The 15637-nt window shown below is 32.5% G+C and overlaps 1 pseudogene; it reads left to right on the forward strand.

Moving 5' to 3' along the window:
- Positions 1–13861: 13861 nt before the first annotated feature.
- On the forward strand, positions 13862–15130 carry LOC107959752 (probable carboxylesterase 18; annotated as a pseudogene).
- The last annotated feature ends 507 nt before the right edge of the window (positions 15131–15637 follow it).

The raw sequence follows: 15637 nt of genomic DNA on the forward strand, positions 1-15637 counted from the left end.
TCCAGACGGTAGAGAAAAAAAAAGAGAGAAAGGAGAAGAGGAGAAGGAGAAGAAGAAGAAGAGAAGAAGAAGAAGAAGAAGAAGAAAGTTTATAAAAAAGGTAAAGTATTTTTTTAATAAATAATTTTGTTTATAATTTAATAAGTTTATAGTTTGTGAATTTTTTAGTATATATTTTAGAAAATATTGTGAATTTTATGTTATTAATTATAAATTATAAATTATCTATATTTAGTGTTTATAGTTTAGATTAGAATTTTGTATGAATATTTTAAATTTTTTGTATGAATATTATAATTTTTTTATGAATATTGTAATGTTGCATGAATATTGTAATTATTTTATAATTAAATTTGTATTTATAGTTTTGGATTAGTAATTTTTTGTATGAATATTGTAATTTTGTATGAATATTATAAATTTTTTGTATGAATATTGTAATAATATTATAGTTTTGTATGAATATTGCAATTTTTTTGTATGAATATTGTAATTTTGTAATTTTGTATGAATATTATATTTTTTTGTATGAATGTTGTAATATTATAATTTTGTATGAATATTGCAATTTTTTTGTATGAATATTGTAATATTGTAATTTTGCATGAATATTGTAATGTGAGGATATATTGTAATATTGCAATTTTTTGTATGAATATTGTAATTAGTTTATAAAAAATTTGTTAGTAATTTGGGAAAAATTCACAATATTTTGTGTTTGTAATTATTTAAAATTTAATTTATTAGTAATTTAGGATTAAGCTATAAGTTGTTGTGTTTAGTTTAGTATTTGGTGAGTTTAACATATAAAGTTTATAAAAAAAATTAAAAATCATTTCATTAAAAGTTTAATTATAAAAAAATTAAAAATCATTTTATTAAAAGTTTGGGTTTTTTACACCAATAATATAGAAAAAAATACTGAAATAGGATGTCAGAAAAAAAATTTACCAAAAAATAACTGACTTTTTTAATCATATAGTTGTTGTTAACTTATTTAATTTTTATATAATGTAACTTTTATATAATTAAATTTGATTTGATTTTGTATTTATTTAACAGTAATTATTGATTTTTTGAAACAAATTAACTGAATTCATTTTTTTTATTGCAGATTTGCAGGAAATGGGTTCTCTAATTAATAATAATAATCACATATCAAGTACTATTAATGAGATGGTAATAAAATTTATTTTTGATAATCATGTTATTTGTTAAATTAAATTATATTGTATTAACTATTTTGCTAATTTAATAATTTCAGGGTCCGTACCGCGCATTGAGGGGCCGTGTTAATAGTGTAGGGTTTCAGCCAGATGAACGCCTAATACCATACTTAGAGTTAGCCAGGTTCGGATCAGCGGCATTGATTCGGACTTTTGATCTGCAATACGACTTGATTTCCGCTTTAGTCGAGCAATGGCGTCCAGAGACCCACACATTTCATCTGCCGTGCGGAGAGTGTACCGTCACTCTAGAGGACGTTGCAGTACAGCTCGGGCTTCCCATAGACGGGAATGCGATCACGGGCATAAGTTCAATCTCTAGGCCGGCTACCCTTTGCAATGAATTACTTGGACGCTCGCCAAGTCAGGGGAAATTTACCAGTTTGAGATTTTCATGGCTACATGCCAATTTTGAGCATTTGCCAAGTACTACTAATGAACGGGAGGTGATGCAGGCTGTTCGAGCTTATATTATGCACCTTATAGGGGGTGTACTCATGCCGGATGCAAACGGCAGTAAGGTCCACTTGATGTACTTACCCTTATTATCCAATTTGCATAACACTCGTTCATACAGTTGGGGGTCCGCAGTTTTAGCCATTTTGTATCGTGAACTTTGTCGGACAACAAATCCTTCTGCGGCTGACATTGGCGGATGCCTCATACTGCTGCAGTCGTGGGCACTTTACCGGATGCCATTCTTGGCATCCATTAGTCATCAATCATATGTATTTCCACTCGTTAATAGGTGATGAATTTTTACTCATTATAATAATTAGTTGACTTTTTTATAATATATTATTCTAACAATTTGTTTTCGAAGGTGGAGAAGTAATCCGGGGATCGGGAGGTCACCGTCTGTTCCGATATATCGTTTAATGATTGAGAATCATGCTGGAGAGGGGGTACGTTTTTCGAATATAAACTTAATTTTATTATTTTATCTCACTCGACCCGCGTTAATATAACAACGTTATTAATTGTGCAGTTCATTTGGATGCCGTATTCTGCTCCAGAAATTATGGCAGTTATGCCATCATCGGCCCGCGTCCACTGAAACCTATGGTGTATTAGCGCACCCATTATCAATTTTAACGTAGTGGAGTGGTATCATGGCAATCGAGTACTCCGACAGTTCGGTTGCATACAGTATATCCCGACACTGCCAGTACAATTGGGGGAGATCCATGGGATGAGCAAGAAGGGGAGGTATGGAGATAATTGGGAAGAAGTGCACGAAGAGTATATCACGATATGGAACAACCGATTCGGGATGGTACCTCAGATGGATCGTGCTCCGGATTTGCAGCCCTTGTTAGAGTATATACAGTGGTACTGTGAGACAGGGAAACCATTTCTGTTTGATGGGCGGTCGATTGTAGCCCCTCCGTATACGACACGAATTACGCAACCCCTTGGAGATCTGCATCATGCACCAGAGCCAGAGCCAGGGCTAGAGCCAGAGCCAGAGCCAGAGCGAGAGGCAGAACTACATTCTAGGGATAGTTCTTATCATCCAGAATTAGGGGGCGATGACTATTTTGTGGCCTCGTATCCACCTCAGTACTCTGCTCCTTCTGGCCAATATCCGCCGTCGTACTCCTCTCCTCCCGGATCAAGTTCATCGATGGCATTTGAGACATATGATTATTCGTCTATGTTTCACACACCCCAACATACTGTTGAGGAGAATGTTAATAACCGTAATCGCCCACAACGTCAGCCTCGAGCTCCACAAAAATATACCCCTAGAACCACACCATCAAACCATCAATTTTAGGGGGTTTTTAATAAACACCCGTATATTTATGTAATGATAGTTCTTATCTAAATAAAATTATAATGGTTTAAAAATGTCTCCATAACTGCAACAAATTGTAGACAATTTTGTGATTCAAACCATATCTATGTAATGAAGTACATATCAATTTCTACTCGATTGAGACGATTGTCCAACATGGTAGTTTCGGAGAGGGCATTTACTTCGATTATGACCGGGTAATCTGCATACGCCACACAAATTCCCGTCAGATTTCTCCTTAATGTCCATTTCGTTATGGATTCTAGATGATTGCGGACGACCTTTTAGGTTTCTACGCAACCTTATGTCTGGGACTAGCTCGAAGGTCGCCGGAGGTACCTCCCAAGTAGATAGGTCAGGAAGCACGGGGAACTCGTTTTCCCATACACGCAACGTGCGTTCGATGGTGTACACTTCATCTATAAATTGTTCTACATTGAGCCCAACTTTAGCACAAGCTGCCACGACGTGTGCACATGGAAAATGAAGTGTTTGAAACCTTCTACAATCGCACCGTCTATTTCAGAGATCAACTCCGTAGAACCTAGGTGGTATACTGGGTCGACGACCGATGGTCTCTGTAACTCGAAACGTTTCATTATGTCGTGAATATACTTCTACTGTCATCGACCTCGCCATTCGACGGTTTACAACCATTGCATCCCTAATGCCTTCGACAAAGACATGGCCCGCCTCCATCTGGTTCACTTGTTGCTGACCCATTCTTGGCATCAAGGTAGCCAACCTGAAGAACGTTGCCGAGAAGACAGATGAAATTGGAAGATGCCGTGTTTTTAATAACACAGCGTTGATCCCCTCCACTAAGTTTGTAGTCATTTAACCATAACGAAAGCCCTCGTCAAAACTTTGAGCCCATTACCACGGCTCCATGGTACCCAGCCACTGCCGGAAAGATGTATTGGTTTGACCCTCCATGTCACTCTCAAGCCGGGCCATTCTTTGGCGAAAAATGTGTGGTTCTAACTCGTACGCTGCATATATATTGAAAAAATTTTAAGTTACAGTATTACTCTAAAACATTAAAACTTATATTTAAAAGATAAGGTAATTCTTTACCCATTCTCACAACTTGTCTCTTCTAGTCTGCATTCTTATAATCTCGCTGGAAGTTAGCCACGATGTGCCGGATGCAGTAAACAGATCGCCATGGTACACCAGAACGCCTAATGGCTGCAATTAATCCTTTTCCTCTATCGGAAATGATGCAAATATTATCATTGCTAATCACATACCTCCGCAGGTTGGTAAGAAAGAACTCCCACGATTCCATGTTCTCCTTATCGACGATGGCAAATGCTATCGGGAGTACGTTCCTGTTGCCGTCTTGAGCAACCGCAAGAAGTAAGATCTATGTGTATTTTCCATATAGCCAGGTTCCATCTACTTGCACAAATGGTTTGCAGTGGGGAAATACGTGCACACATTGATCAAAAGTCCAGAACATCCGATGGAAAATTCTTTTTCTCGATTGTAGTTGGTCATTTGGACCGTCATAAGATCGTGTCTGCAACTCAATTACAGTCCCCGGTACGTGTTCCCTCATGGCGGCTATCCATCCCTGTAATTCATTGTACGATGCATCGAAATCTCCGTACAATTGCTCCATTGCCATCTGTTTAGCTATCCATGCCTTCCGGTATGATACTCGATACTGGAATCGTGCTTGTATTTCAGCAATCAGTACCGAAACTTTAATGGTCGGCATGTCTTTCACCATTGGCATGATGCATGTACAGATAGTTTTGGAGTCAAGTTTTCGATGATCTTCTGTTAGACGTGTTGAAGTGCATGTGTGGGGCTCCACAAATTTTCGTATTTCCCACATCTGCGACTTCTGCATAAATGCAGCTCGTACCCACCAATTGCAGCCTTCTGCCGACCTCCAACACTCTCCAATATATAATGTTGGTTTAGACTCGATGACTTTGTAATCTACTGATATATTCATGCTATACCGCTTAATCGCAAACATACATTCTTCCTTACTTTCAAATCTCTGGCCCACGCGTAACTCATCTGGATCATAATATACGCTCATTCGGTAACCATGTGGTATTTCAGGGTACTCCGGAAACTCAGCTGCCCGTGCCGCATCGGGGTCTATCCGAGACATGTGTGCCCCAGGATTATTGTGTATCACAATACGATGAATCTGGTTTCCGATTGAAGACGCATTAACATTTCCATCCTCATTCACCCCTTCGTCGTCAATATCATCCGGGACCTCGTCTGCGTCGAGATCACTCTCACTATCCACTTCGTAATCAACAGGATCACTACTATAGTATACATCATCACCAACCACATCAGTCTCGGCTGCAGCATTAAGATCAATATTTATCCCATGTATAGGTGATTGACTATCAACATACGATACCGGAACCACCATACACGGCGCTTCAACTCCATCTTCTTCACCTAATGGAGTGGGATCTTCAGTTGCCTCCACACTGGCTAACTCAGCAAATAACTGAATCGGTGCATTTTTGTTACTCGAAGTCCCACAATAAAGAGCGACCATTGTTTCCACGTCTTCATCGTCTACAAGTTCCATTTCGGTAAATTTTATTGGATCTGTTGATATTGGAAACTTGTAGAAAACTTTTGATATCCTTCTCCCACAACGTCTATAAATTTTTTCACTAATTTTTTCCTTCATATCATCAAACAAGATATTTCTATCAAATCTCATTGCTACTTGTTTGCGACATTCAAATATACATCCCACAGTTGTTGTTAAAATTTCTCCATCGAAATAAACGCATACAAAAAACTGATTCTCCATTTTCAATACTAGATCTGTAAAAAAAGAATTTCAAATTTCTTAAAACTGTTTCAAAATGTAAACAAAATACATAAAAATTGCAAAATTACAATATTACAATATTCATACAAAAAATTGCAATATTCATACAAAATTATAATATTACAACATTCATACAAAAAATATAATATTCATACAAAATTACAAAATTACAATATTCATACAAAAAAATTACAATATTCATACAAAACTATAATATTATTACAATATTCATACAAAAAATTTATAATATTCATACAAAATTACAATATTCATACAAAAATTACTAATCCAAAACTATAAATACAAATTTAATTATAAAATAATTACAATATTCATACAACATTACAATATTCATAAAAAATTATAATATTCATACAAAAAAATTAAAATATTCATACAAAATTCTAATCTAAACTATAAACACTAAATATAGATAATTTATAATTAATAATTAATAACATAAAATTCACAATATTTTCTAAAATATATATTAAAAAATTCACAAACTATAAACTTATTAAATTATAAACAAAATTATTTATTAAAAAAATACATTACCTTTTTTATAAACTTTCTTCTTCTTCTTCTTCTTCTTCTTCTTCTTCTTCTCTTCTTCTTCTTCTCCTTCTCCTCTTCTCCTTTCTCTCTTTTTTTTTTCTCTACCGTCTGGAGCTTGGTTCATTTGCTATTACTTATAGCAAAAATAAAATTGTTTTGAAGGGACATTTCAATGGCATGGCAGCAGCAGCAGACCATGGGGGGGTTGGCGCCTGGCTACCAGGCTCCTTCATTGGCGCCTACTTGATAGGCGCCACCCGACCCGACCCGACCGTATTTTGACCTGTATTTTTTTTAAAAAAATATTAAAAAATATAAAATTATATTTTAATATAAAAAATTTTTATTATTATTTTATTCATTGGCGCCTATCTAATAGGCTCCAATGAAAAAGTAACCTATTTTGGTAAATTTTTTTCTGACATAGTATTTCAGTAATTTTTTTTCTATCCTAATTAGGTAAAAAACCCAATATAATTCTAAGAATTTATTCAATACTCTTAAAAATATGTTGATATTATAAAATATATACTTAAATTTTTTTACAAAATATAAACCTTAAAAAGGTTAAGATCAAGTTTTTCTTTGTAATTTTCACCCTTTATTCTATAAAAATAAAGAAGTTAGTTATTTCATATATAAAATGAAATTTTCATCCCGTCTCCAAGCTACTCAATTTGGTATGGATCTAGGATTCCAGTCAGTAACCCTCAAAAGAGATGTTGTCACATTGATTAAGAAGGTGAAAAGCAACTCATAGATTAGCGCTATTATTTCAGATATAAAAGCTATGCTTTCCAATTTTAAGGTTGTTAAGCTTATGCATGTGTCTAGAATGCCAAAGAAAGTGGCACATTTAAGCATCTAATCAACTCCAAACATCCATTTCAACATAACCAAATTTCAACCTAATCAACCATGCCTTTAAGCTATTCAATACCATCATTTACCATTCCAATTCCTCAAGCAAATTTGTCATTCAAGTGCCACATTTATAGCTTATTACATTACCATACTTACACACACACACACATATATATGAACATTAGCATTCCATAATTCAAACATTAGCTAAGTTCAAGCTAAACTATCAATCCCAAAGTTAACACATATATTAACACCTATGTACATGTCACATAATAAAACTTTAAAACGTTTGAAGAACTATAGAATCAAACACGGGATAGTATGAGTATATCGTAGATCTAATCGACACGTTCCGCAAGTCAGCAATCTGCAAGAAAAAAGAGAAGCAACGGGGTAAGTATAATGAATGGTTAGTAAGTCCATATGAAAATTTACTTAACGTACCTTGATAATTCAACAATTAAGCATTAAAACATATTGGAATAAAGCATTACAATCCTTTGGCATCCTTATACTTTCATATGCATATCAAAAAATACATTCAAAAGTTAGTTCATTTACATGACATGAACTTAAAACATAATCATATACATATATCACAATTCATTTTAAATGTGTATCAACCAAATCATAAACCATATGCAAGCATATATATTTCCATTCATGTACAATCATTTCAACCATTTCATTTTTCCATTAAATTACCATTTCCTCGCCCGAGAGAACCTTAATAAACTGAAGTTGAATACAGGAGACTATAGTGCTTCCACAAGTTGACCATATAAATTTTCTCACAAAAGCTAACATTTTTGGAATGGCTCTCACAAGCCTTAAATAATGAAATGGTTCGCACAAGCCTTAAAATCTGGGTTACTCACACAAGCTTCAAATCAGGATATACATATCATTTCAATCTCTTTAACATCATGATATACATATCATTCAATCATATAAACATTTCATATCCACTAAATATCTCGTACCTATTCGTAATTGCCATAATTTTATACTTTATGATTTAGTCCATTTGATGCCAAAAGTCATTACATTCACATCAATTCAAACTAATAAGAAAAATTATACAATACAAACATAATATGAATTAACATAATAAGTTTCATATGAACTTACCTGGCAAAACAACAAATGAACAACTCTCTAAGGACTAATCAACAATTTTACATTTTCCCCAATTATCTTCGATTTGGTTCAATTCTTGATCTATATAATAATTCAATTAAATTTATCAATTCAAAATATCTTATATCATCCTATTATATGCATGTATCAGTTCAATTTCATTTTGCAAATGTCCCCTAATTTTTTACATTTTATTCAATTTAGTCCCTAAAACTGAAATCATAGTATCTTTCAAATTTAAGCTTTGATTTCAAAACCCTCTATCATCTATAGTTACAAAATTTTAACATCATTTCAAAATTTACACACATTAGTCCCTATGTTCAAAAACTAGCAATTATACTTTACAAACTAGTCCTTTTTTCACTTCTAAGCCTAAAATCTAACAATTTAGTACTACTTTCATCAAACATTCATCAAAGGAAACTTTTGAAAACTTTAATATTTTTACAAATTGGTACACGAGATAGCTAAATCAAGTTCCATAAACCTCAAAAATATAAAAATTACAAGTAATGAACTTCAAATTTCTTACCAATTGAAGAACCAAAGATTGAGAGCTTTAAACCCTTATTTTATTTCTTTGATTCGTGAGAAGATAAAGATGACAAGGAAAATGACTTTCATTTCTTTTTATTTTTTCTTATATATTTTAATTAGTTTATTAATTATAATTAACTTAATTAACCTATATTTAATAAACCTAAGCTTAATTATCAATTTTGGTGGGTTAAAACTAATCCTCACCACCAATTGGCTTTATAAATATGGTCAAATTGCTTAATTGGTCATTCAGTTAATTAAAAATCCATAGCGATTAACTTTTACCACTTTTACAATTTAGTCTTTGCACCTTAATTAACTATCTAATTGACAAAACTAAGGGACCAAACTTAATTCATGATATTTTGTGTTGATTCTTTGCTTGACATTTGTATGCCGTGGCGCAGTCAATACCCTTGGCAGTAACGGTGATGTGGTGTCCTAAAATAAGACATGTTAGGACGACTAGCAATCAAGTACTCCAGGTCTCCACATAGCCTTAGAGGTTCGCCAAGTTGGGGTTCGCTAACTACTTTGCGAACTAGCCTAGGTTCGCATGTGTTTAGCTTTCTACGGATACAAGGTATAACAACATCTTAACCGGAATAATTAAAAGTGTTATCTATTGAAGTGACTAATGTCATTCATAAAGTAGAAGACTAAATTATATCAAATAATATAAAGTTGAATGTAAGCAAAATATAAGGATTGAAACTAAATTTTACCATTATTTTTTAATAACTAAAACACTTGTATGTGTGAAAAATAATAATGGAGATTGCGAATATCTCCATATTTAAATTAAGTTAAAGAAAACGTTAAAAAAAAGTGACAAGAAATATCAACCAATCGTAATATAAAACTTAATATTTTTGCTTAATAGCGTGAATCTAAACCTAAAATAGATAAAATAGTATTTGATTTCTGGTTTCTCAAGGAATATTGGTCGCTACTCAGTTATCGATGTTGAACTTTGGAGAGCTCTGGAAGGTCTCCAACTAGCCTAGAACATTGGGATAAAATGAATAATTCTCGAGTTGGACAATACTAAAGTTATTCAGGTGATTCAAGAAAATGTAGTAGATCAGCATTACTTAGCTGTAACACGTACTATTAAGAACATGCTGCAACTTCCTTGGATGGTTAAAGTTACTTATACCTTCAGAGAGGGTAACAAGGTAGCTGATGGGTTACCATCAATGGCGTTCTCAAAACCGGTGAGTAGGTACATTTTCATGCAACCGTCGAATGAAGTCATTCAATCACTACATTATGATTATTCCGGAGTGGCTTGGTCACATATAGTTTAAGTTATGATTTAATCCTTCTTTTTGCACCAAAAAAATATTAGGGGTAATTATAAGGTACTTTGCACTTTTAATGGGAAATTTATGATCGAATTTTTTAGACTATTATTAGAATGGACAATTATGAACCTCAAAAGAATTAATCTCCATGAACAGTAAAACGGACACGAACGGTACCCTTAATTTCAAAACAAATCATTAGAATGTAAAATAATTTAACAAATTATGAGGGCATATTACACTATCATGTTTAGCTCATTTAGTTCGAAGATAAAATTTCTTGTTAGGTAAATGAAATGTAATATTATCTAAAAACACACTTCATTAAATTATTGTTGTAATAGAGTTTAGTTCCTTTAACATTAATTAGAAAATATTGATACCACTCTAATTTTTTTAGAGAAAAGTAAACTTACATTTAACATGGTATTATTATAATCATTATATTTAATATATAAATTTTCCTCCAAGTACAAACCTTATTTCATTATTTAAATACTCCAATTTTTATCAAATTTTTATAAAAAAAATTTAGATAGTTTTTTTATTTGTTTAATATACTATTTATATTAAATATGGCAACTGATAATTTTAGCTATTTTTATTAATGTTTTAAGTTTAAATATTATATCACATGCATGTGGATACTACGTATTCAAAATGCATGTGTATTTATAAATAATATATAATAAATAATAAAATGAATACATATGCAATATATATGAAATTAAAATAATAGTTTAAATTGTGAGTAGTTTTTAAAAAAAATAAGTAAATACAGCATATTAAATATTAAATGCACTCTAATTGTTTATCATAGTATTGTTTTTTTTCTTAATTTAGTATCAAGTTGACTTGTGACACCAACTCAATCGACGACATTATCAATAAGATTATGGCGAACTCACGATATGGTTGAAAATAATTATATAATATATTTATTTAGAATTGATATAAAAATCAAATGTTACTTTAGTTGAAATAATAAAGTTGAGAAAGTGTATGTTTTTTGTGTTTTAGGTTCAAACCCGTATCAATTTTTCTAGATTTCATATAAAAGGATAAAAATACCCTTAAATTAATATTTATTATATTGTTAAAATATTTTTTTGATAATTTAATAATTAAATTAGGAGTCAATTATGAATAATACCAACTCAATTAAAATCTTTATATGTAGTATAATATATTAAAATACCATAAAACTAAAAGAAGAGTTATTAAAATTACTATCTTTGCACTATCAGGTCAAAAAGAATTAACTAAAGGAGTTTTTTTGAATAATTTAATTATAGATTCTGATCATATATGTTCTTTTTTACACGATACCTAGAATCATCCATAACCCCTCCCTAACTCATAAATAAGAGGATAATGTGCTTCAGCGCAATTGAACTTACGTCCTCCTATATTGGCAACAATATCCGTGCCAATCAGACTAAGACTCAATTGCAGTCCTGGCCCTGGGGGTCATCTGGAGGTGCAACCGCCAGGGCCCAAGGCTGAAAATGGTCCAAAATATTATTTTCCATTTTTTAAGGGCCATAATTTTTTTTACCAACTTTTAAGGAATTTAATAAAATTATTTTTTTAACTTTTAACAAATTTAAAACCCCTTTTCATTATTTTACTTAGGGCCTCAAAAATGTCAAAAACGGGCGTGCTGAATCCGTACTTAAAACCAAATCCATTTAAATAAAAATGAATTAAAATGAAGTTTGATATGATAGAAGAGATATTAATTGAATTCCCTTATTTGACACAAGGGAGTCAAATGGTATTTTGTAGAATAGAAAAGAGGCCGGAGACGTGCATGCATAGCAGCCGCAACAACATGCCCATAATTAATTTCAACCATCAAGGACGAATGCATTAATTTCAGTTCCGTCTTTGTGTAACCAATAAATTTAGTTGTTTTTAGATTCCGACTCCAAGTTGGCCCATTTCATCCTAAAACAACTTCGTTTTAACGCATCACTCTGTCTTTTTGTGAATGAATATACGTTTGGTGATATTTATTAATTTAATTATGAAATTATTATTTTTTATAAAGTAAAAAATATTTTTTATCTTTTTATATTGATATAACGTTTTATTTCACTATTTAATTTTTTCAAAAAAAATTATTTTAATATTTCATTTAATTTTTTGTTTTTCTTTTATCTCTGAACATGACAATGAATGTGTGTGTAATATTAACAATTAATTAATTTTTAAAAATTAAAATATTAAAATATATATTTTAGAAATTTTTATTTTTAATAATTTTAATAATTTTTAATTTTTTTAAATTTTAAAAAATTAATTAATTGTTGACATGGAAATCCACGTCATCAACGTTAATAGTCTTTTTAATTTTTCCATTCATTTTGAGATGGTTTGACAAATATTATAGTTTGAGGGCTAAAAATACGAAAAAATAAACAGAAAACTAAATAATTTTTATAGAGTTGGAAAGCTAAATAAGTCACTATATCTTTTAAATTTTTATATAAACTCTCAAAAAATACAAATTTGAACTTAAAACATCAATATCTTCCTTACTTCAACTTTATCATATCAAGTAAAACTTTTATATCAAATTTGCATAAAATTATTATAAAATCTTTCACTCTCATTTGTGATATAATCTAATAATTCATTATTTAATGTCACTTACCATTTTTGTACGATAAATCTGTGTCATTCTTTTAATTCTTTAATATTTTATTTATTAAATCTAGAATATATTAATATTATCCTCAGCCCACTGTATATCCATGGGATAGTGAATTTAAGGGTGAGTTTGGATGGGCGATGTGTTTACCTGCGATTAGTGTAAAAACAGTAGTGGCGGTGAGATTAGATACTGTAGCGTAGACAAAAAGTAAGGTAAACGCACCGCACCCAATCGCCCATCCAAACCCACCTTAAGTTGATGGTGAAAGGCACTAGTGAAGACACATCATTTTTATTATTTTTTTAATGACAAAAAATGACTTTTCTATTTAAATATTATAAAATAAAATAAAAAATTTGAAAATGGTAGCCCATCTCGGTTAATTACGGGAATGGGTTGCTTACGGGATAGAGAGTAGTGCAGAGGCGGCACTACCCTTTTTTTTGACAATGACAAAAATCAATTAACCAAAAAAAATATTATATTGATGGAAGATAACTAATAAGTGGCGCCAAAATAACCCATATAACCCAACACAACCCAAAAATTTATGGTGCCTACCTAACAAGGAGCATCGAAAGTGTCTACTTAACAGGCAGCACTAAAGGAAGCAGCCTCACAAACCCCATACCTGTGCCTTGTATTTTTTTCTATTCTTGTTTTGAAAATAGAAAATATTGCTGTTTGTGATTAAAATAGTGTTAATTTTTTAACATTTTTAGTTAAATTTGAATGTATTTGAGAAGAAGAAGCTGAAAATAAAAAAAAAATCAGATTTATCATTCTCTCGTTAAAAAGAAATAAAAATAACATGTGCTTATCACAATTTCACATAATCATTCCTCTTATCTGATATTATTTTAATCTACCATTAATAATATAATATATAGTTTTTATCATTTTAAATTATATATAAACACAAGGTTTGTCCAATCCAAAATGCATTCCCATTATATCATCAAAACTAGTTAAAATTCTCTCAAAAGAATAAATAAATAAAGTATGATCCTTGAAAAGCCTCGTCATCACGGCAAACATGAAAGGCCGGCACTCCCTTGGGCAGTAAGGCTGGTCGTCTCAATGGTCTCCACCGTCGTCGACAATGCCTGCCGTCCTAATGGCACTGTCAACCGTCGTCTCATCCACTTCCTCGACTACCAGACCCCTCCCATTTCTACCACCTCCGTCTCCTCCACCGACATCTCCATCGACGCCACACGTAACCTCTGGATTCGCCTTTACTCTCCCTCCAACAACCAACTCCTCCCTGTTCTTATTTTCTTCCATGGAGGCGGATTCAGCTTCCTAAGCCCCGCCTCCCTCGCCTTCGACATGGTTTGCCGTAACTTCGCCACCAACCTCCCCGCTATCGGCATCTCTGTCAACTATCGTCTAGCTCCTGAACACCGTTACCCTTCACAATGCCATGACGGGTTCGACGCTCTCAACTTCATTGACGAGAACTGGGCCACAGTCTTACCCAAAAACGCCGACCCAGCCCGCTGCTTCTTCGCCGGCGATAGCGCAGGTGCCAACCTGGCTCACCACGAGGCAGTCCAGGCATGCCGAACCAAGCTTCATACAATGAAGATGATTGGACTGATTTCAATACAACCATTTTTTGGCGGAGAAGAGAGAAGCCAGTCGGAGATGCAGCTAGTAGGGTCCGGCCTATTGGTGTCTGTCCCTTTAACGGATTGGTGTTGGAACGCATATTTGCCATTGGGGTCGAACCGAGACCATGAAGCGGCGAATGTGAGCGGTCCCAACGCAGATGACATATCAGGGTTAGATTTTCCGGCGACGATGGTGGTGGTGGGGGGATTTGATCCTTTGAAAGATTGGCAAAGAAGGTATTATGAATGGCTATTGAAATCTGGCAAAGAGGCGAGGTTGATCGAGTATCATAACATGATCCATGCGTTTTATACTTTCCCACTTTTGCCCGACTTCCCACTTGGTTGTGCAAATCAAGGAGTTCATTGCCAAGTGTTCATCCAGAGTTCCAAACCTCAAATCTGAAACCTACATGTCTCAACTTCAACTTTCACCTCGCAAGCTCAACTTAATCCATTTACCAATTTTATGTTGGATTTTCTCCTTTATATTTATTTGTGTATTTTCTTTTTGGGTAAATATGCTTTTTGGTACTTAAATTTGTATTTATTATTCAAATAAATACCGATGTTTTTTTCCGATTAATACTCAGAATTTAACTTTCTTCACACATTTTAATCCATTTTGGTAACTTCCTTAAAATTAGATGAAGTGGATTAATCAGATGCTGTCATGGCAAGTATATCGGGTGATGATGCAGTATGTGTGTCAGGTGTTTAAATCTAATTGATTCCATATTATCTAATTTTAACGAAGTTAAAATTTGAACTAAAATGTGTGATGAAAGTCAAACTTGAGTATTTTTTAAAATTTTTTTTCAACTAAATGTAATAAAAGTATTATATATTATATGTAGTATCATGTTTAAGTAAAACGAATTAATTTTCGGTAGTCGGTTAAAATTATAGATGATATGCATATTATCAAATTTGATATTTGAATTTCAACAAAACTTTTAATTTGATATTTAAACTTTTAAAATATTTATTTTGGTACTTAAACTTTAACAACTCAATGCGCTAAATTTGAGTAACGGAGTTAAATCACTAAAGACCAATTGTAAGGTGCCACATGTCATTTTTATCAGAATTT

The sequence above is a fragment of the Gossypium hirsutum genome, chromosome D04, assembly GCF_007990345.1.
Source record: "Gossypium hirsutum isolate 1008001.06 chromosome D04, Gossypium_hirsutum_v2.1, whole genome shotgun sequence".
In the NCBI taxonomy this organism is placed as follows: Eukaryota; Viridiplantae; Streptophyta; class Magnoliopsida; order Malvales; family Malvaceae; genus Gossypium; species Gossypium hirsutum.